A 22,548-nucleotide genomic window follows, 5' to 3' on the forward strand; every position below is an offset into this window, starting at 1 on the left:
GGAGGCTGAGGTGGGAAGACTGCTTGAGTCCAGGAGTTTGAGGCTGCAGTGAGCTGTGTCACGCCACTGTGTCCAGCTCCTGGGTGGCAGGGTGAGACCCTGTCCCAAGAAACAAAACACAAAAAGGCAAAAAAAACCAACCATTATCTTTTGTGATTTTGAAAATCACACCTACTTGTGACAAAAAAATTAAATTAGAAAATGTAAAGGAAATGATCAATAAGAATTGCGTCCTCAGACAAGGACTGTTACGCTGGTGTTTCCTTCTAGCCTTTTTTACATATGTGCATAATACTTACTCATCTATTTTGAACTAAAGATAGTTCTCCCTGCTTTGTATGAGAGCCGCCTCGGCCGGTGGTCCACGCCTGTAATCCCGGCACGTTGGAAGGCTGATGTAGGCAGATTGCTTGGGCCCAGGACTTTGAGACCAGTCTGGGCAACATGGCGAAACTCCATCTCTGCAAAAAATACAGACATTAGCTGGGTATGGTGACACATGCCTGTGGTGCCAGCTCCTTGGAAGGCTGAGGCAGAACAGCTTGAGCCCGGGAGGCAGAGGGGGCAGCGAGCTAAGATCGTGACCCTGCACTCCAGCCTGTGTGACGGGAGTGAGATGCTGTCTCAAAAAAAAAAAAAAAAAAAGCGTGCCACCTTACCACCTCTCTCAGGGATGTTCATCCTGTCCACTTTTCCTCCAAGTATTTCCCTATAAAAGGATGAGGCCAAACAGCCGTAGGAGGGTGCTAGTGGATGTTCAAAAAAGTGTCTCCTGGCTGGTGGGTCTTGGAAACAGGTTGGGGAGGTTTCAGCAGAGGGTAGACCCCAGCTGGGGGTCGGGGCAGTAGGGAAGCCCCTCACGTGCTCTCTCTGTGTGTTTCATGGGCTGCCCGTAAGGCTGTGGGAACCAGAGCCCAGCTGGGAAGCCACCTACTACCTGGACTCCATGACTCTTCCTGGCAGCACGGCCCTGCCCAGTATGCTCGCCTGTGTTCCCCTCTGTAAAATGGGCTAATAGACACGCGCACTCGAGAGCTGTGCTGAGAAACTAAGTGCTCATGGAGCGGAGTGCTTGGAGTGCCCTGCGCCGGCCGCTTTCCTGTTCTCCCTCGTCCCTGCTGCCTTCCTCCCTCTGCAGGCTCTCGCTCACTTGTTCATTTATCATGGCTGAAGCCGTCTCCGTGCCAGGCCTGGTGCTGAGAACTGGGGATAGAGAGATGAGGGCTGTGCCCGCTCCCTGACCCGAGGATTCTCATTGCAAGGTGAGGTTCCTGGAGACTGGACCCCCCAGGCTGTTCCACCAGGTCCTTCTCCGGCCAGCTTAACCCTTCCCTGCCCATTTTCCAATGTGTTGGAGGAGGAGAGTGGGAGGAAGGATGGAGGGGGGCGTGTGAGGGCTGCGGGGGTGCTGGCGGCGTGTGCGGCTTGGAAATGGTGCCTGGCGCTCCCTCAGCATGAGCTTTTGTTGCAGTTGCTGTCCTGAGAATATTCTTGGATTTCAGGACACTGACGACTGAGGGGGGAACGCTTTTTCTGGAAGCCATCCAGAGGGGACGGCCGCGGCGGCTGAGCAGAGTTGCTGACTTGTGAGCTGTGGCCTGACCAGTCACCATTCTCATGAGGGAGGCCCCCAGGATTTCCGTCCCCTTGGCAGGGGGCAGTTCGGGGCTGGGGTGGGCGGCAGTGTCCACGGGCGCTGATTCTTGGAGTCAGAGAATCCCCTGTTCCCTCCAGCCCGTCCTCTCCCACTGTGCTCTCAGCTGCTCCAACGGGATGCTTTTGGCCTGAGTGACAGAAAACTCAACTCGGAATGGCTTAAGCCCTCAAGAGAACTGAGACCTTTTTTTGTGCCAGATGAGATGCTCTGAGTATCGGGGATGCTGTGGAGGAGCCTCCGTCCCACCGTCCCCAGCCGTGGTGTCCCCCTTGGTCTCAGGATGCTGCAGCCACTTTCTAGGGAAGGAGAGCCTCCCTTCCTGTGAGCCGGGAGGGCCTCTGCAGGCAGCCTCTGCACAGCCCATTGTCTGAGGCCTGACCTGGAGGTTCCTGCCCCAAGGAGCAGAAAGGGTTTGCTAGGTCAGGGCAGGGCTGGCCGCAGGAGCCCCCCACAGGATCTGCTCAGGTGCCCCTCCTGTGCGGGGGAAAGGGCAGCAGGGAAAGACCCACACAGGGCAGCGGGACACGGAGAGGCTTTTGTGCCTGTGGCAGCCGGAAGGGATGACGCCCTAGCCGAATTCCCACCCAACCCAGGCCCAGCACGGGCACGCTGGGAATAGCAGCATCACCCCCGCACTGTCCAGGCTCGCTTTCTAGAGGCCGGAGGGGTAGGGCTGGAGCGGGCTCTGACCTCTGGCTGGATCCAGCTGCCTGTGGACAGGCTGTGAGTGAGTCTGCAGAGGAAGAGAGATGGGGAGGCTGGGACCTTCCCCTGCACCTCCCGAACCCCCGTTCCCTGTGAGTCAGATGGGGAGTGCACCCCTGCCCCCTCCTCCAGGGTATTCCAGCCCACCCCCGACCCCAGGCACTCGAGGTTGCTCCTTCCGTTTCCTTCCCTGCCCCTCCCACCGGCCCTTCCCATATGGTCCTAATTAAGTCCTTCCGCCCGTCGTCGGTGGACAGGCGGGGAGGGGAGCTTGCCGTGGGGCCTCCTGCAATCGGGGGACTGGCCTCCACAGTGAGACGCTGTGTGTGCCTGCGCGTGTCTGGTGTGTTAGAAGCGCTAGGCTGCAGCTGTCCCATACGTTTTTCACATCTCTCAATTGTCAAAGGCCCTTGGTGTGTGTGGACTGGCGATCTGTGTTGGGGTCTCTAGGAGGCCCATGGTGGGAGAGAGGCAGGGCCCCTTCCCCTTCAGTCTGGGCAGCCTTGCTTTGGCCTGCTGTCCGTGGAAAGTGAGAATATGGCCAAGCAGCCTGGTGGCAAGACTGGCTGGGGCTCTGGCTCCAGCCCCGGCCCCGTCAGACTTACCCTCCCCGTGCCTCCGTTCACCCTGTCTGCGCGCAGGGCCTGCAGGAGTGTCCCGAGGGTTGGTAGGGTGGCCTGCCCGGCGCCTGCACGGGGTCTGGGGTGGGCTGCCGAGGCTGCTGTGAGGTGTCCCTGGCTCCCTCGTCCTGCAGGGCCTTCCTCTGGCGTGTTGTCTCGTTGGCACATGAGCCCACACTGGCTCTGAGTCTGCAGCCTGTTCTCCTCACCAGGTGGCAGGCGGGGTGGACCCCACTGGCCTGCGGGGGACCCTCTGTGGGCTGCAGGCAGCCCCTTGTGGTTCCAGGTGTACCCTGGTGGGACCTGCACCATGACCCCTGTCAAAGCCCACATCCAAGGCATTTTTGGGCACCCCCGTCTCGGACATGAAGGTTGGCATTTGATCTTGCACGTGAAGCAAAGGCCTGTTTGGAGGAGGGCGTGGAAGCGTGGTATGATGAAGACAAGGACTCGTGGCTCACCCCCTCTTGCACCTGGGCCTTGGGTGGCAGGCCTGGGGCCTCCGGTCCTTAATTGAGGAGGGTAGCCAGTCGCAGGAACTAAGGGTGAACTCCAGCTGTTGTTACCATGGCTGGAGTGAAGAGGGGAAGGGAGGGGCTGCAGGGGGGCAGAGACATTCACCCTCCCTCCGCCGGGCCCCAGCAACCACGCAGCAGTGGTGATGCCGATGACGGTAACAGGGGCCTCCTGTGGACCCTGGGCTGTCTTAAGGGCTGTCTACCTGGAGTAAGTATCCCATTGAATCCTCCCAACTACACTGTGAAATCGATTCTGTTGTTATTCCCATTTCACCGATGAGGAACTCACAGCCCAGGGATGTCAAGTAACTTGCCCAGGCCTCCCCCAGAGTATGGCAAAGGGAGGGTCTGAGTTCGGAAAGTGCCCCCATGCCTAACCACTGTCATTTACCTGCCCCGCCAGCCCTCTGATAGGAAAACCTGAGGCCCGGAGAAGTGCAGTGATTGATTGGCCAGGTCTGCATGGCAGGCTAGTGGCAGAGCTGAGCAGTGTCTCCTGTGCCCCTGGCTCACTAAACATGCCCCACGAGGTGGCTCTATTTCCTCCTCTCCTCTGAACCTGCCAGCCCGTGCTCAGATAGGGAGAAGTGGAGCGACCACGCTGGGCAGGTTGTCGTGCCCCAGTGCCGCCTGCCCTACGCTTGGTTGGCCGCAGAGTGCAGCAGAGTGGCCCCTCCTTGGGGTGGTCTGGAGGTGCCAGTGGCCACTTATCAGCACAGATCAGTCTCACACGTGTCACTCCCAAAGGATGTCGACACAGAACGAAGCAGCTGGGGGAGGCGGACGCCTTGGCAGGAGGGTGGTGTTCCTGGTAATCTGTAGTGCTGGCATTGGTGGCTGCCTTTGTCTGGCATCTTACCTTCTCCTGGCCGTCTTGCAACCACCTGAGGGAGGTCAGCGTGTCACCTTCATCCAGGGACTGTGTGAATGCAGCAGCACACGCATGCCAGCACCACACTGCGGGACCTGGATGCTTTTGCTCCTGAGCCTTGCCTCTGTGTGACCCTTAAAGCACAGACCTCTTAGGGGCTTCTGTTCCTCCACCTGCAAAAATCTTACACCGTTGAGGGCATGACTCGGGGCTGGAGCACAGAGATGTTGCTGGGGGACCGAGGGAGAACCGAGTGCGTGTTCTCTTGGCCTCGGCCCCTTGTGCGTGTTTATGTGCGGGGGCTTGGCCGTCCACACTGGGTTCCACAGCGGGGCGGGAGTGGAGTTCCGCTCGACGGCTGCCTTTCCACCGCGCAGGGCTGGTTGAGGAGTGTGAGGATGCCTGCCGGAAGCCGACGCACACCAAGGAGTTAATGGTGCATCCCGTTTCCTCGTCCCTCTCTCCAGCTTTCCCAGGGAAAGGGCAGGAACAGGGAGGCCTTATCTTCGAGGAAGGGGTGGGCGGGGACGCCGCGCTCCTCTGCACAGGCCCCTCCAAGCCACCCTGTGTGCTTCGTTCCACCGGCTTCTTCAGCCCAGCTGTTCAGAGTGCATCCAGAAGGTGGAGGGAGGGTTTCCAGTCAGCAGAGGATGGAGTGAATGTGAGATTCATTACTGGGATTTGGCAAAGAAAAGAGCCTCGCTTTCTCCCTGCAGATGGGACGGGGGTGGGGCTGGAGCCCGCGGGGTGGGGGCGTCCAGCAAGAGCCCCTTCCCATCCTCCCACTGCTGGAACACCCGGGCCTGCTTGCTCTGCCACGGCCCCCTCCTTTGCGCAGAGCCTCAGCCTGGAACGATCACGTGTCCAGCTTTCCTCCGCCCCCTCCTGCCCCAATGGAGGGAGTGGCCTGGCCCCTGGTCCCTGCCACCTACACCTTCTGTTTTGCTGCACTGGCCTCTCGGTGAGGGCCATGGCGGAGGTGGGCAAAAGCCACTTCCGGGCAGCCAGCCCCCATCCTGGGAGTGACTAAAAGTCCTTGGGGGGGGGGTCCTGCAGGGTGAGCCGAGCATCCCGGCCCTGGCGAGGACACCCAGGAGAGGGCCGGAGTGTCTCTGTGTGGAGCGAGCATGAAGAACAGCCCTAAGTGTTTCTTAGGCAGGAGACTGTGGCGGCATTGGGAGGCTGCGTTTTAGAAGCATCGTGTGGGGCGGCGAGTGGGAGACGCAGGACACAGAGATTCACACAATCATGCAGATCCCCTGGCCTCACTCTCTCAGTTTACAGAGGAGGAAACTAGAGGCCCAGAGAGGTGGAGTGAGTTCCCCAGGGCCGCACAGCCCAGCCCGGCCCAGGGCGCAGACCTCCTGCTCTGCCTCCCCGTAGCCACTCGGTTGGCATCAGCATCCCTGCCTTGACAGCCACATGTGGCAGCTGCTGTGATTCTGTGACTCAGCACCTCCTCACTCCACCCCTGGGGGGCCCTGAGAGGGAAACAAGAAGCCCCATGCAGAAGTGGTTGGAAAGCAAGAAGCCTGGAGGGAAGGGAGGCCTCTGCGGTTTGGCCTGCGCTCAGGACTCATGGCCTGGTTCCCAGGGACGGAGCGCTGACCCCTCCCTTCTACACCCCCACCCCACGCCCCCAGGAGCTCCCTGTGGGGAAGCCAGAATGACCTGGGCTCAGAGATTGCAGATTTCATCTCGCTGGGTGTGTGGCTGCCTTTATGTAACCAACTCTCTCACGGAGGAGCCGGGGGCGGCTCTCTGTACTTTGGGCTCCCTCGGTGAGATGGGAGGACCCTGGGAGGTCAGGAGGCCGCCCAAGACCTGCTGCCCATCAGGGACCAGGCGAGGGGTTGGTGGCCACTCTAGCCTCCTGATGATTCTGGTAGGGAGACCACAGAGGGTCCGGCCGTCACCATCTCCAGTGGCCCTGGCCTGCCGAGTCATTCTTCTGGGGTGGCCAAATTCCATGCCGCAAAAGGCTACGTGAACCCCGGTAGTGGCCTAGGACAACCATGTGTCAGGAGCGCAGAATGCAGCTTCTGGGGAGGACTCTTGGCTGCCCCACAACACCTTTTGCATGCATTGTCCTGGGGTCCCTCTCCCTGTAGGACAGTCAGGGGCTTCCGGAAGCTTCTCCCTGACCCCAGGCCAGAGATGACAGTGAAGGCCCCTTGCTTGCACTGGTGACTGTGGCTGGTTGGTGGTGCCTGGTCCTGCCCCACGCTGCGCACCCATCGAAGGCGGTGTCACCTGGGCCTCTCCGGTGGCCGCGTGTGGGTGAGCAGCCTGCGTCGCATCTGCTTCCAGCATCATGTGGGGTGGGACTTTCAGAGGGTCTGGGGGCCTGGATGGCCCTGCAGGGGGTGCTCCTGGCCTTGTGACCAAAAGGAGCTACAGGTTTGGAGAAGCTGTTGGGCTGAGGTCAGTTCTTATAAGACTTGGTGATGAGGAACAGATGCTCACGGAGCTGCTCACGTGCCAGGCGTCGCTCCAAGCGCCGTGCACACCGCCTCACTCTGCGCTGACAGCCAAGAGGCTGGCTCCCCACTCCATTATACAGATAATGCGTTCCCCCAGTTCCTTAGTGGTGGAGCCAGGATTCGAACCCAAGCAGGCAGCCTCCTGGGACTGCAGTCCCACCCATCATCTCCCTCCAGGACCTGGGTCTTGGGGTTGGCAGGTGTGGATGTCCTAATCCCCAGCACCTGGGCCCATGGGAGGCGACATGGCAGAGCCGGTTCAGGTTGCTAATCAGCTGGTCTTAAAATAGGGAGATGATCTGGGATAATCCACATGGGCCCGCTGTCATCACCAGAGTTTTCAAAAGCACATTGGACGGTCCGAGCGGTGCAGTCGGGGAGAGGCTTGGAAGCCGGGAGGAGGCCACAAGCCAAGAATTGTGGATGGGCAGACAATGCCGGAAAACACGTTCTCCCCTGCAGCCTCGGGGGGGGGAGTGCACAGTCCTGTGGACACCTTTCCTGTAGCCTAGCATGGTGTGGGGTGGGACACATCTGTGTTGCCTGACGTCCCAAGTGTGTGTGGTCATTTGCTGTAGCAGTGGTGGGAAGCGAATGCCATTAGTCAGCGGTGCTCCTGTCCTGGAAGAATTGGGAGAAATTCCCCTGTGGATCTCAAGCGCTAGAAGATTCTGGGCTCCTCTGGACTTATCCAGCTCCACAATCATAGGAAAGGTCTCCCATGTCTATTTGGGGAAAAAACCCATAGCAAAACCGTTTCCCCTTTTGACAGATGAAGGTGAGCGTGTGGGCTGGGTGCATGCTTCCTTTTCGAGATTTTTTTTTTTAAAAAAAAAAAAAAAAAAAAAACACTTAGAATTCTGTAGCTGAAGGAGACTACAAGGTTTTGTCTTCCTGATTTGCAAGTGAGGAAAGAAGGCCCAGGGAAGTGAAGTCGCCCAGGGTCATGCAAAGTCATGCTGGTGTGTCCAGCCAGATATCCCAGCTCAGCTCCTGCTCCAGGGTGCTTTCTTCCCTATGAGGAGGAGGGCTGGAGGGAGTGGCCCCCGAGTGAGTGGCAGCATTGGCAATGGCTGTAAGAGTAATTACCGTACCTGAGTCTGGGGCCTCTGGCCACTTCCTGCAGGAACCGGGTGACCCGCCACTGTACACACCTCTCCCTGTCTATCAGCAGCCCTGAGGGCCCCAAGGACCTGAGGACACTCTGGCCTGAGGGCTGGGGGCTGAGAGAAGAGGGGGAAGTGCCCCTAGTCCGGCCTGCCCCCCGGCCTCCTGCAGGCAACTGCAGCAGCCCAGGGCTCCTAGAGACCCTGGCCGGTGGGAGTTCCCACCTTTCCCCAGCGGCGCCCGAGGCCAGCAGCTTGCAGGAGTTTTGGCCTGTGGTTCTGAAACAGTCATTTTCTGAGCCGAGTGGGGATCAGGTGAGCAGATCCCCACACCTTAACTGCTGCCATCTTTCAGTGCTGGGGGCTGGTGGGCAGCTCGGATGGTGCTTCATGGCCCTTTATGACTGTCCTCGTCACCAGGCTGGTGAGTTGCCCCCTCCTCGGGCATCCTGAACGGCTTCCCTGGGAGCCCCACCTCCAGGCCTTGGCCTCTGCAGGCCTGTGCCAGCGGTGCCTCTTCCCCTGGAAGCTGGGCCTCTTTGGGGACTCACTGAGAAGGGCCTTGCTGAGCACTGCCAGATGGCCCCACCTGGTCCCCATTTGTTCCACTTACCACCATATTTTAACTTTTCTGTCTCCTCCTTGGGTCTAAGATCTGAGCAGGCAGGGCTTTGTCTGGGAGGCACCCCAGGCCCCCTGAGGCTCCCCGCACCCAGGGGATTCTTAGTACATATGCAGGGAGGGAAGGAATGAGGGAACAGATGGCGTGGGAAATCCTCCAGTTCCCATTTGTAACTGACGTATTGTGATACAACACTCATGGCATTTTACCTTTTTCATATACCTTTTTAAAAATTTTTTTTTTAAATTTATATCTCTTTTTTGCGATAGAGCCTCACTCCATCATCCAGGCTGGAGGGCAGTGGCAGGATCTGGACTCACTGCAACCTCCACTTCCCAGGTTCAAGCGATTCTCCTGCTTCAGCCTCCCAAGTACCTGGGATTAGAGGCGCCCACCACCATGCCCGGTGAATTTTTGTGTTTTTAGTAGAGATGGGGTTTCTCTCGAACTCCCGACTTCAGGCGATCCACCCGCCTCGGCCTCCCGAAGTGCTGGGATTCCAAGTGTGGGCCACATGCCCGGCCTTCATGCACCTTTAAGAGAGAACTTGCTCAGAAGATCTTCTGGATGCATCTTTAGGGTTTTACGGCACAGACACGTGAAACTCATCGTCAGCAGCTGCGGCTTATTCCGTTTTCACTTCCAACTCAGAGCAGCCTGTGTCCCAAGCGGACAGCTGCTCGCTTCCTCTCGGCTCCCTGCCACCCACGCTCCCGCAGACGCAGGTGGCACGGGATCATCCGCTGGGTGCCCGCACGGTGCCATCTGCACAGGTGCCATCTCCTTTACTTGCCAGTCTTCTCAATCAGCCCTTCCCCTTTTTGCAGATGAGAGCACTGCCTCCCAGAGGTTGAGACATGTGCCCAGAGCCACCTAGCTGATCAGGGTGCAGCCAGATTTGAACCCCATCCTGCTGATCTCCACGCCTGCAGGCCTGGCCCGATGAGATGGACAGCTGGGTGGTGGAGGCCGTGAGGCCCTGGCTGGCTCCCTAATAGGGCCTGTAGCTCCTGGACAGGGAGGGTCTGGCACAAAGGGACGCCCGAGTTTGTGGAGTGAGCTGGAGGGGAAGGTGGCTTAGGGTCCCTGTCTCTGAACAAATAGATGGAAGGACTGTTCCAGTATCTTCTCAGCCTCCGATGTCCTGGGCTTCTCGTTCTGGGAGGAGAGAATGGAGAAGAGAGAGCTGGGCTGGGCTGGTTTGGTCCCAACAAGCAAGCTTCTGGATTTGCCATGAGTGACAGTTTTGCCCATCCCATGTCTCTGCCAAAAACATGAAGGGTTTCAGACCCCTTACCCCGGCCTGCTTCCCTCCCGGGCTGGGAGTGGGTCTGGGACAGAACACAGTCTCACGCCGGATACCCTGGGCAGCTGCCAACGCTGTCAGGCCTCAGGACTGACCCCGAGACCCCTGCCCCGGAGGAAACAACAAGTCCCTCTCGGGGGGAGTTTCTGCCAGGTTGTGAAAACAGGCCTGGAGTCGGCTGGCTTCCCCCACGCTTTGTGTGGTTTTCAAAGTGCTTTTATTTCGCTAGCTCATATGATCTTCCCCAAAACCCCATCAGGGAGGCAGGAAGTTGGAGCCGCAGCCTCTCAGGCGGCCACGCAGCAGGTGGCTTCACTGCCCTCCACGTACAGGCGAGTACACTGAGGGTCGGGGTGGTTACCACTCGTCTCCCGAGCCACCCAGCCATTTAGCCACAGAAAAGGTCATGGCTTTTATGCCCCAGTGAAGCCGAAGATTTTTCTTTCAGTTTTTAAAAATGTTGGGCCGGGCGCGGTGGCTCAAGCCTGGAATCCCAGCACTTTGGGAGGCCGAGGCGGGTGGATCACGAGGTCAAGAGATCGAGACCATCCTGGTCAACATGGTGAAACCCCGTCTCTACCAAAAATACAAAAAAATTAGCTGGGCATGGTGGCACGTGCCTGTAAGCCCAGCTACTCAGGAGGCTGAGGCAGGAGAATTGCCTGAACCCAGGAGGCGGAGGCTGCGGTGAGCCGAGATCGCGCCATTGCACTCCAGCCTGGGTAACAAGAGCGAAACTCCGTCTCAAAAAAAAAAGAAAAGAAAAAGAAAAAAATGTTTACTACCCGGGCTGGTGCAGTGGCTCATGCCTGTAATCCTATTACTTTGGGAGGCTGAGGTAGGTGGATCACAAGGTCAGGAGTTTGAGACCAGCCTGACCAATGTGATGAAGCACTGCCTTTACTGAAAATACAAAAATTAACCGGGCATGGTGGCAGGCACCTGGATTCCTAGCTACTTGGTAGGCTGAGGCAGGAGACTCGCTTGAACCCAGGAGGAAGAGGTTACAGTGAGCTAAGATCGTGTCATTGCACTCTAGCCTGGGCAACGCGTGAAATTCCGTATCAAAAAAAAAAAAAAAAATGTTTACTACCCAGGGCAGTGAACACCTGGTGCCTCTGTCTAGCCCAAGAGGTGAACATTGACCAGTCCCATTTCTTTCTTCCCACCAGACCTGACCCTCTTTTTGTGATGGGTACATCTTGCGGGCAGGCTATCCTGCTTTTTTGTGGAGTGAGCTGGAGGGGAAACAGGGTCCACATTACCAGCTATGGGTGGGCAAGGTGAGGCTCTGAGGTGAAGAGGGGGGAGTATTTTTGTAGGGGGGAAGAGATATATTTCCTCTACCCTGTTAGGCTCAATGTTTGGGGGCCTGTGAATTAAACTCACTGAAGACAAATTAACAAGAGAAAAAAGATTTAATCACATACCTATGGGAGTTCACTAAAAAATGTGTCTAAGAGGAGCCGTTAGAAGGTGGGGTCCCTGGCTGGTACGAAGGTAGTGAGTTATCTCAGTTGATTGCTCAGTCAGTTACAGATTACACACCTTGTTCCACTCTCTTTCTTCTCACTACTGCACTTGACGTGTAAAAAAAAGAAAAACAAACAACAAAAAAAAACCAAAAAACAAAAACAAAAAAACTTTGGGCCCGTATACCATCTTAATAGGGGAAAAGGCAGAGGAGAAAGCACATATTATGGGCTGGGCATGGTGGCTCACACCTGTAATCCAGCTTTTTGGGAGGCCGAAGTGGATGGATCACCTGAGGTCAGGAGTTCGAGACAAGCATGGCCAGCATGGTGAAACCCTGTCTCTACTAAAAATACAAAAATTAGCCAGGCGTGGTGGTGGGTGCGTGTAATCCCAGCTACTCAGGAAGCTGAGGGAGGAGAATCGCTCGAACCCGGGAGGCGAAGGTTGCAGTGAGCAGAGATCATGCCATTGTACTCCAACCTGGGCAACAGAGTGAGACTCCATCTCGGAAAAAACAAAACAAAACAAAACAAAACCACGCATGTTATGGCAAAACAGGTGACTTTTTGGAAGGATAAATAGGCCATCAAGAGCTGAAATGGGAGATGTGACAGTCTTTTGACAGTGTCCGCTTAGGTGTGGTGTGGAAACTACTCATCTCCCAGGGAAGAGTCAGTTGCTTCCAGGGAGCAGATTTGTGACAGCAGTTCTTTTTTTGTGTGTGTGTGAAGGAGTCTCACTCTGTCACCAGGCTGGAGTGCAGTGGCACGATCTCGGCTCACTACAACCTCCGCCTTCTGGGTTCAAGCAATTTTCCTGCCTCAGTCTCCTGAGTAGCTGGGATTACAGGTGTGTGTTGCCACGCCCTGCTAATTTTTGTATTTTTAGTAGAGACAGGGTTTCACCACGTTGGCCAGGATAGCCTCAATCTCTTGACCTTGTGATTCGCCCGCCTCGGACTTCCAAAGTGCTGGGATTACAGGTGTGAGCCACCGCGCCCAGCCTGACAACTGAGCTCTCTTAGTGCAGTAGGGGTGCAGGAGGCTTGAATGCCTTCTGCTCAAAATAATTACTTTTTTGAGACAGGGTTTCTTTTGTCTCTGTCACACAGGCTGGTGTGCTGTGGCACCATCAGGGCTCACTGCAGCCTCAACCTCCTGGGCTTAAGTGATCCTCCCACCTCAGCCTCCTGAGTAGCTGAGACTCCAGGCGTGTACCTCCAAGCCTCGCTAACTTTTGTGTTTTTAGTAGAGACAGCGTTCTGCCATGTTGCCCAGGCTGGTCTCAAGTGATCTGCCTGCCTCAGCTGTCCAAAGTGCTAGGATTACCGGTGTGAACGACTGCGTCTGGCCTCAAAATAATTTTTATGCCACAGCAACATATTCTGTCCCCCTTCATGGGTGTCCTTGTGTCCTTGTTCTGTTCCACAGCAGATGGCGGTGAGAGTCCCAGCCAGGCAGTGGATAGTATGGAGACCCTTCATAAAAATTCCAAGTGCTGCCCATTGAATTGGCCAGGGCTTTGTGCGACTGTTCAGGCAGCGGGAGCTGGATGGGTCTTTTGCCTTCATACCCAGTTCTCTGTTTGAGCTAAGGATTTTGTGCTGGGTTCGTTTCAGTCCTGTGGCAGGAGCCAGAGGATTATGTGGGAGGAAAGGATTCAACCTCAAGCGAACAGAGCTTCCTTAGATGGCAAAGGAGCTGATGGCCCCCACCCCTGCCCCCACGCCTGTGGCTCTTAGGCACGTTCAGCTCCAGAATCTTGCCATGATCTTGGCATATCCTAGGTGTGTGTCTGGCTCATGTGTGGGCATGTGTGGATCCGTCTGTCAGTCCTAACCAGCAGTCCTCAATACCAGCTACGCATTAGAGTCTGCTGAGAAATTTTTTAAAGATACCAACCCCCCCGCCCCCCTGATTAGAATTGCTAGGGCAGGGACCAAACATCTGTGCTTTTAATTTTTATTTTATTATTTTAGAGGTGAGGTCTTGCTATGCTGCCCATGCGGGACTTGAACTCCTGGGCTCAGGCAGTCCTTCTGTCTCCGCCTCTCAAGTAGCTTGGACAATAGGTGTGAGTCACTGCACCTGGTTATCTGTATTTTCTTTTTCTTTTTTTTTTTTTTTGAGATGGAGTTTTGCTCTTCTTGCCCAGGCTAGAGTGCAATGGCGCGATCTCAGCTCACTGTAACCTCTGCCTCCCGGGTTCAAGCAATTCTCCTGCCTCAGCCTTCCTAGTAGCTGGGATTACAGGCATGCGCCATCATGCCCGGCTTATTTTGTGTTTTTAGTAGAGACACGTTAGTTTAGTTAGTTTAGTTTCTCCATGTTAGTCAAGCTGGTCTCAGACTCCCAACCTCAGGCGATCCACCTGCCTCAGCCTCCCAAAGTGCTGGGATTGCAGGCGTGAGCCACCACACCAGGCTGGTTATCTGTAATTTTTAGGATGCCCCTGTAGGATGGTAATGTGTCACCAGGATTGGAAACTGTTGCTTTCACCAAACAACAGTTTGGTTTTTTTTTTTTTTCAAGACAGAGTTTTATTCTTTGTTGCCCAGGCTGGAGTGCAGTGATGCAATCTCGGCTCACTGCAACTTCGGCCTCCTGGGTTCAAGCAATTCTCCTGTCTCAGCCTCCCAAGTAGCTGGGATTACAGGTGCCTGACACCATGCCCAGCTAATGTTTGTATTTTTAATAGAGACTGGGTTTTAGCACCTTGGCCAGGTTGGGCTCGAACTCCTGACCTCAGGTGATCCATCTGTCTTGGCCTCCCAAAGTGCTGGGATTACAGGTGTGAGCCACCACGCCTGGCCTGACCAAACATACTTCCAGAAGTCAAACAAATATCTTACTCCTTGATCTTACCACCTTCCCGCCAGCCCGAGTCTCCGAGCCTCAGTCTCCTTCAAACACCAGATTGTTTATTGTTGGACTCAAAATGCTGCCGTCTCAGCTGCTCAGCAGTTGTTTTGGCCCGGATTTTGGTGATGGAAGGGTTTGAGGAGTTGCAGAGCATCACACCCAGTCGGCAGCCTGGAGCTCCCAATGGGTGGTCCTCACCTCTTCATTATTCTGGAGAGAGAGCTCACAGGGCTGGGTGCCCCAGTGCAGGAGGCAGACGTGGTTTCTGGTTGCTGCTGAGATCAGTGCAGGGCCCCATTGTTTTATATTGGGTGTTGAGGATCCTGGTTTTATATCTACTGTGAGTTTGCGGCCCTGGGACACGCTTGATGTTGGCTCAAGGGGAACGGAGGCTGAGGGGATATGGTGGTTGGATTGGACGCGGGCCTGGGCCCGTTGCTAATCTACAAAGTGGCTGTCATGCAGGAATAATAGAGCTGGCTGCACACCACAGCCAACTCTATTATTGAAAAGTAAGGTCACACTTTTAATAATGTCACATTTTAAGTTATTTGTCAAATAATTTATAAGACACACTGTTGGTATAATGATAGCTTTTCAAGAAGGTTATAAGAAGGCATGTTGGGCCAGGTGAGGTGACTCACACCTGTAATCCCAGCACTGAGGTCGACAGATCACTTCAAGCCAGGAGTTCGAGACCAGCCTGGCCAACATGGTGAAACCCTGTCTCTACTAAAAATACAAAAACAAACAAACAAACAAACAAACAAACAAAATTAACTGGGCCTGGCAGCATGCTTGTAATCCTAGCTTTGCGGGAGGCTAGCGCAGGAGAATCACTTAAAAACCAGGAGGCGGAGGTTGCAGTGAGCTGAGATGGCTCCACTGTACTCGGCCTGGGTGACAGAGTGCAACTCCATCTCAAAAAAAAAAAAAAAAAAAAAAAAAAAAAGAAAGAAAAAGGAAAAAAGTACAAAGTCTTGTTGAAGGTACCTGCTAGTGGAGGTTGCACCTTGACAGGAGGTGGGGTGAGCAATTCTTAGAAAGGAGGAAATGGGCCCTCCTACTACAGAGATCCACAAACATAGATTGAGGCCTGCTGCCTAGGAGACCTGAAAGAGGCAAAAGTGAGTAAGATTCAAGGTCTCCAAGTCAGGGTCTGACTCTGCGGGTACTGGTCACATATGATGGAGGACGTCAGGAGGGCTTCCTGGAGGGGGTGACATTTACCAAGAGGAATTTTAGGTGGGGTTTGTGGGACAGTGGGGGCTGGCTGAAGAGTGTAGACTCCTTAGACAGGAGTGGGAATTCAGCGTTGAGGGTGTGTTGGCCAGATTGCAGGGGCCCTCGAATGCAAGGGAAGAATTTCTACTTTAACAGAAGTGCCTGGGAAGCTGTTTGGGAAAAGGAGTGAAAAAGTGGGAGGGGTCATCCAGCAGAGCCCTGCCTGGGTGGGAGGCAGCGAGATGGGAGGTGGGTGTTGGCGAGGGACGATCCCTCTGGTCCAGGGGTGCGGTCATAGGGCGGAAACTGACCTTATGGATGTGGGCAGGAAGGGACTGATTTGAGACACCAGGAAGAAGCTGGCAGTAGGACTTGGCAAGAGGGCTGGGGCTTGGGTGGGCGCAGCCAGTGGGAGCCTGAGTCTCGGAAAATGGGCAGTGCTCAAAGAGGGAGAACTGAGGCAAGCTGTGGAGGGGCAGCTGAGCTGGGAAGCTGGAACGGAGGTGTGGTCACCCCAGGAGACTAATTCCGGAGGGGAGAGGGTCCCCTGGGAGCTATCCAGACCCCAGTGCTAGGGAAAACGGAGGGGAGAAGAACCGGTTGGTGCGGGTCAGGCGCTGCCCTCGAGGTCAGATGGGGTGGGGCTGGATATTGGCCATGAGGACTTTTTCAAGAGCTCCGTTAATAGTGAGATGGGCGGACACCAGATGGCGAGGGTTAAGAAGTGAGTGGGTGGTAGGAAGATGGAAGCCGCAGTGCAGACCCACTTTGAAGAGGCTGGGCTGTTGAGATGGGGAGGAAGTTCACAGTTTGAGGAGGTAGGTGAGCCAAAGGAAGGGGGTTTGCTTGTTTCTGAGATGGGGGCATCCTGAACGTTCTCCCAGGCTAAGTGAGAAGAAACCAGAAGAAAGAGGTACATGCCACCCAAATGTGCCAAAACAGCCCGGCAGCTGCGCTGCCTGCACAGAACCTGTGTCCTGCCATGCCTGCCTGGGGATGGTCCCTTGACTCGGGCTGCTTGGAGTTCCCTAGCCGGCCCACCCCAGGATGGCAGGGGCTGTGGGTGCTCCCAACCCCTTCTCGAGGTCGGTCCGTGGGCAGGCATGTGGGCTGCCTTGGGGCGTCATCACTGCAAATGTATGCCAGCTATCAGAACCACTCTCCTGCTCCCCAGCCCGTCCCCCTGAACTCCCACGCAGAAGCCCGGCCACCAGCCCACAGAGGGGAGGGGGGGATATTGTTCTTGGCATTTGATGGGGAGCATCTGCTGCATCCCACTGGGGTGTTGCCCAGGATGGACTGGAAAAGAGTTGGCAGGAAGGCTGAGCTCTGTGCTCACAACCTGGCTTGGTGGTGGCCGAGGAGCTTGGCAGGACGTGGGAACTGGGGGCTGGTGCATGAGTGCGTGCACGTGTGTGCGCGCGTGTGTGTTCCTGTACATGTGTGTGCTGGGGGTGGGGAGGAAGCTGAGAAGCCACATCCCCTCCTCTCTGCCGCTGCATGCTTCAGCAGCACGTGGGTGTCGCCGCACTTCCTGGCAGGTGTCAGCCTTCAGGACTGTTCTGGGCTCTTCTCCCAGTTGGCTCAGTGGGAGTTGGGAGCCCCGACTGTCCCCTGTGGCTTCCAGAGTGGGACCCTGCCGTGGGCCAGGCTGGCCTGTACTGCTCCCTCCCCTTCGACACTTCTGTTGGATGGCTCACCAGGAAGGACTGTGGGCATTGCCCACAGACAGGTGGATACCTTGGGGCTTTCTTTCTGATGCCCCTTGAAGGGGGAACTTTCTCAACTTGGAGACGAGTCTCTGGAGATATGGGAAGCTCGCTATCTTAAGAGCAGCAGCCTTGGAAAATCCAAAACAGACCCCTAAAGCGGGTGGGAAGGGGTCCTGTCCCATTCAGTGGCTGTGTGGCCCGGAGGGAGTTCAGCTCAGCTCCAAGTGTGTTTCTTCATCTGCAGGAGAAGCGCCTGTGTTACTGTGGGCGGAGGAATGGACTGAGGGCTGCATTCGCTTCCTGTTGCCGCTGTAACTGCTTCTCACAAACTCAGTGGCTTAAAGCAACAGCGCCTGCTTGCCTCCCAGTGCCCGGGGTGAGGAGCTGGAGATCAGTCTCACCAGACTAAAGCCTAGGTGTTGGCAGAATCCCTTCCTGCCGCCTCCGGCTCTAGGGGTGAGCTGGAGTTCCTTGGCTTGTGGCTGCGTCCCTCCAGCCTCTGCCTCCATCCGCACGTGGCCTCCTCCTCCTCTGCAATCAAATCTCCCTCTGCCTCCCTCTTTTTTTTCCTGAGATGAAGTTTCGCTCTGTCACCCAGGCTGGAGCATGATCTCAGCTCACTGCAACCTCCACCTCCCAGGTTCAAGTGATTCTCCTGCCTCAGCCTCCCGAGCAACTATGATCACAGGCATGTGCAACCACACCTGGCTAATTTTTGTCTCTTTAGTAGAGACAGGGTTTTGCCATGTTGGCCAGGCTGGTCTTGAACTCCTGGCCTCAGGTGATCTGCTTACCTTGGCCTCCCGAAGTGTTGGGATTGAAGATGTGAGCCACTATGTTTGGCCTGCCCCCCTCTTAAAGGACATTTGTGATTTTGGGGCCCACCTGGGTCACCTCTTCATCTCACCATCTTCAGTTACATCTGCAGAGTCCCCGTGGCCACATAAGGTCACAGTCTGGGGAAGGAGAGTTCTTAAGCCAACCCTGGGCGCTTGTGGTGTATCTTAGGACCCTTTTGATGTCAAGATATGAAGCAAGAAAACAAACTAGCTCAAGAGGAAAAAAGGACACGTTGAATTCTGTTGCTTTAAATGCGTATTTTTTTATTGTGCTAAAATGCACAGAACATAAAAGGTGCCGTTAGTAACAGCTAGTGCATTCAGTGCTGTGTGACCATCACCTCCAGTACCAGAACTTTTCGTCACCCCAAAAGCAAACCCCGTAGCCGTGAAGCACCCACTCCCCATCCGCCCTCCCCAGCCCTTGGCAGCCACCAGAATGCTTTCTGTCTCTCCAAATTCTTTTTTAATAAATGCAGTTCTGTGTGACTTTAAAATAAGTAAACATGAACACGATGCGTTGCTTATTGGAAGGCTATCCGTTCGGGGAGGCCAGCGTGTGGACCACCTAGGTCTCTGGAAGGGCAGGAGTTGAAGCAGGATGTGCCGCCCTCTCCTCCCCTCGCCCCTTCCTTGGGGTCGCTGCCTGAGCATCCCTCTTTGCAAATGGCCCAGATAGCGTCTCAGCCCCCACGTCTGCATGGCCTCCTGGCCTCAGAACCCTCCACCCAAAAACATTCCAGACTTCAGACTCCTGGAAAAATTCCAGTGGCCTCACTCTCCCTTTTGAGCCAGTGGCACGCTGCCTTTGAGTCAGGGTGCATCCTGGCCTGAGCACCTGTGAGCTAGGGCAGCAGGGTAGGCATGCCCAGGGAAGTGGGTGAGTTGGCAGTCACAGTAATTGGTGTTTTTGGAATCATCTAAGAGATATTCAGCGTGTGCCTAGCACATTCATTTCTAGCGTATTCATTTCTTTTCTTTTTTGAGGCAAAGTCTTGCTCTGTTGCGCAGGTTTGAGTGCAGTGGCGCGATCTTGGCTCAATGCAACCTCCTTCTCCCGGGTTCAAGTGATTCTCCTGCCTCGGCCTACCAAGTAGCTGGGACCGGGTGCCACCATGTCTGGCTGATTTTTGTATTTTTAGTAGAGGCGGTGTCTCACCATGTTGCCTAAGTTGGTCTTGAACTCTTGACCTCAGGTGATCCGCCTGCCTCGGCCTTCCAACATACTGGGATTACTGGCATGAGCCACCACACGGGGCCACATTCATTTCTTAGGAGAAGCTCTGCTCTTTCTGATAGTGAAATGTCCCTGGTGGCGGGGGGCGGGTACTGATGGTGAGATCTGTGGCCTCACCGGCGTCTTACTGTGTGTTTCACCGTCTTACTGTGTGTTTTGCTTGGTGAAAAGATGGATGTCCTATCATCTTCTACATGTGGCTTGTAGACGTGGTGCTGAGAATGATCTGGGAGGTGCAAATCATATGGTTCAGATCAATAGCTCTCCAATGACCTGGTGTTATCCTAGGATCAAATTGAGACTATCCAAGGCCGGGCACCGTGGCTCACGCCTGTAATCCTAGCACTTCAGGAGGCTAAGGCAGGCAGATCATTTGAGGTCAGTAGTTCAAGACCAGCCTGGACAACATGGTGAAAACCTGTCTCTACTAAAAATACAAAAAGTAGCCAGGCATGGTGGCGTGCACCTGTAGTCCCAGCTACTCAAGAGGCTGAGGCAGGAGAATTGCTTGAATTTGGGAGACGGAGGTTGCAGTGAGCCAAGATCGTGCCATTGCACCCCAGCCTGGGCGACAGAGCAAGACTCTATCTAAAAAAAAAAAAAAAAAGATGGAGACTATCTGAGTTGCACTGACCGGCATGATAGCCACTGGCTGCACGGGGCCTTTGAACACGTGAAATGTGGCGACTCCGGGTCTGTGAAATGCATGCTGGGTTTCTGAGTCCCAGCAAGGGAAAAAAGGAATGTAAAATATCTGTCATTTTTACATTGATTATATGTTGAATTGATAATATTTTGGGCTCTGTTAAGTGAATGATATTAAAATTAATATCACCCATTCTTACTTTTTTTTAATGATTTCTTTTTTTTTTTCTTTTTTTGATGGAGTTTCGCTCCTGTCACCCAGGCCGGAGTGCAGTGGCTTGATTCTCCTGCTTCAGCCTCCCAAATAGCTGGGATTACAGGCACCCACCACCATACCTGACTAATTTTTGTGTTTTTTGTAGAGACAGGGTTTCACCATGTTGACCAGGCTGGTTTGGAACTCCTGACCTCAGGTGATCCACCCGCCTTGGCCCCGCAAAGTGCTGGGATTACAGATGTGAGCCACTGCGCCCGGCCTGTTCTTACATTTTTTATTGTGGCTGTTGGAATACGTAAGGTTCCATCTGTGGCCTGGTTGCCGTTTCTGCTGGAGGATTGGACCGCGGGGCAGCTGAGCAGGCTTTGGGGCTACTCTCCCTGAATGCTGAGTGTGTCTTGTTGTAGTTTTGGGGACTGGAGTTGGTGGTACCCATTTTACGTATGGGGAAGGTCAGATTCCACAGAGGTTGAGTGACTCAGAACCCACGGCTCTGATCCGCCACCAGCCTCCCTCCTGTTCGGGGGAACAGGGACTCCCGGGATGAAGTCCCTTCCCAGACACTCCCTGGCTCTGGCCTAGCGCCGGAGACCAGTGACAGCAGCTCCCTGTGGCCACTCACTGAGGGTAGGGAGGGCTGTGGGAGAACGGCCGTCTGAAGCTTTTATGGCAAACCCAAAGACCAGGAGGCCTTTAGGGGTGACGCTGGCCATGTGGAGTGGGAATCGATGGGCTAGAGGCCAGTGAGTGCTGGCTGGGGCACCGCTGGACGTGGCCGGCCTGTGTGGCCAGCGTGGCAGGTCCCGGGGGGCTTCAGTCACCACCAGCCACGTGCAGGGGTATGGGATGGGAAAGGTGAGCAGACGTGGAGCCCAGTGAACACGAGGTCCCGTAGGGGCTGCCCGTGGGCGTAGCTTACAGAATTCAGCCCTGGCCCTCAGAAGGTGTCACCAAGGGCTGCCTTCCACTTGAGCGAATCCCTCCCAGCCCCCAGCAAGCCCTCTCCCAGGCGCTCTCTCTTAGTGTGGGAGTGGCCCCGCCCCAGCTGGGAGTGACTCACTTGGGTTCAGAGGTCGTGGCACTGAGCTGGGTCTGGCTGATCCCAGGTCCAGCCCCTATCGTGTCAGCTCCCTCCTCCGGGGACCCCCTTGCTTGTGCCCCTCTGGGTCCCAGCACATCCCAGGCCTGCAGGGAGCGGGAGAGGAAGAGACTGACTCACTGGCCAGGTCCCCCAGGGGCTGGGGAGGCCGGAGAGGCAGGAGCTAGATCGGATCTGAGTCCAGAGGTCTGGAAAGAAGAGCTCAGGGTGAGCTGCGCCCCGATCACCTGCCCCTCCTCTCCGGCTCCTTCTCCCTTCTGAGGTCCTAGGCAGCAAGCACGTGGGGTAGACGGGACACACCCAGGTGGCTGTGTTCCAGCCTGGCTGCAGGTATGAATGGCTTTCTGGGCTGGCTGGCCATGCTCTCTGAGAGCCGAGGTGTGGGGCTGTCTGAGCAGGTAGGTGGGGAGCACCTGGGAACGGGGGGGTCATTGGGGCAGGGCACAGGGAGAGAGGGCGTCCAGGTCAGTGTCAGGACCTGGCTGGGAGGAGGGGGCTCCTTACGGGCACGGGCTTTGGCAAATGCAGGGACAAAGGCAGGGATGGTGGCCAGAGGTCTTTGGGAGCCTCTTCCCCTCTCTTCTTCCTGGCAGCTCCCCCTGGCTCTTCCCAGGGACCCTGTCACTTTCCTTTAGCGAGTGGTGGTTCCTTGGCTTCCCTCTGGTGTCCCCAGGTTGCTGCTGCACTGGGCCTGCTGCCAGGTGCCCCTCTCTCTGCCTGCCCCCTCCTCCTGCTCCCCTCACCCTGCCCCCTTGGAACAATTCCCCTCGGAGCCTCCCTTCCCAGGCAGTCAAGGTCCCTCCCTACCTCTGCCCCACGCTCTGGGAGGCTCCTTGTTCCGAGGCCACAAAGCCCCTTTGATCCTCTGCTCGGCTCTGAGCCATGTGACCCGGTGGGCGGGCCGAGGCTCTCAGCGCGTCCAGCGCAGCCCGACGTTCCGCTGCTGGGGTGAGTCCTGCTCCTTTGTTCTTCCCAGCCTTGTACCACTGGCCGGGGGGCTCTCAGGTGGTGCGGCCGAGAGGCGGGCCCCCGATGGCCACGGCGGTGGGGCCGGGAGCCACGCTGTCCCCGAGCCCAGGCCTCAGGCGGCAGGACTGAGCGGGGTCCCCAGGAGAGGGGTGGCGGGGAGCTCAGTCTCCACGCGGGGACCAGATTTTCGGCCTCGAAATAGAAGAATAGGGCTTTGTGTGGTCACAGCTATCTCTTTGTAAATATTTGGCCAGCTAAGCTGAGCGCCTCAGTCCTCCTCCTGCCGGGGGTGTCTTGGAACTTGTTTCCCTTCTGCAAGGGGTTTCCCTGGCTTCCGGGAGGGCCAGGAAGAAATGCGAATTGGCCACCACTTTCTCTAAG

General features: G+C 55.9%; 1 protein-coding gene across 6 annotated transcripts in view; it reads left to right on the forward strand.

Moving 5' to 3' along the window:
- SEPTIN9 (septin 9) overlaps positions 1-22,548 on the forward strand; it is a 208,997-nt gene that overhangs the window by 140,426 nt on the left and 46,023 nt on the right. The window contains exon 1 of one of the 6 annotated variants that reach the window (XM_010342369.3): positions 21,492-21,596. The exons of 4 other annotated variants lie outside the window; for them this stretch is intronic. The gene's annotated coding sequence lies outside the window, so the exon portion shown is untranslated. Of the gene's footprint in view, positions 1-21,491; positions 21,597-22,074; positions 22,147-22,548 lie in introns of those variants that run through there. One more of the 6 variants, XM_010342368.3, reaches the window with a different exon arrangement.

This window comes from Saimiri boliviensis, chromosome 17 (assembly GCF_048565385.1).
Source record: "Saimiri boliviensis isolate mSaiBol1 chromosome 17, mSaiBol1.pri, whole genome shotgun sequence".
Taxonomy (NCBI): domain Eukaryota; kingdom Metazoa; phylum Chordata; class Mammalia; order Primates; family Cebidae; genus Saimiri; species Saimiri boliviensis.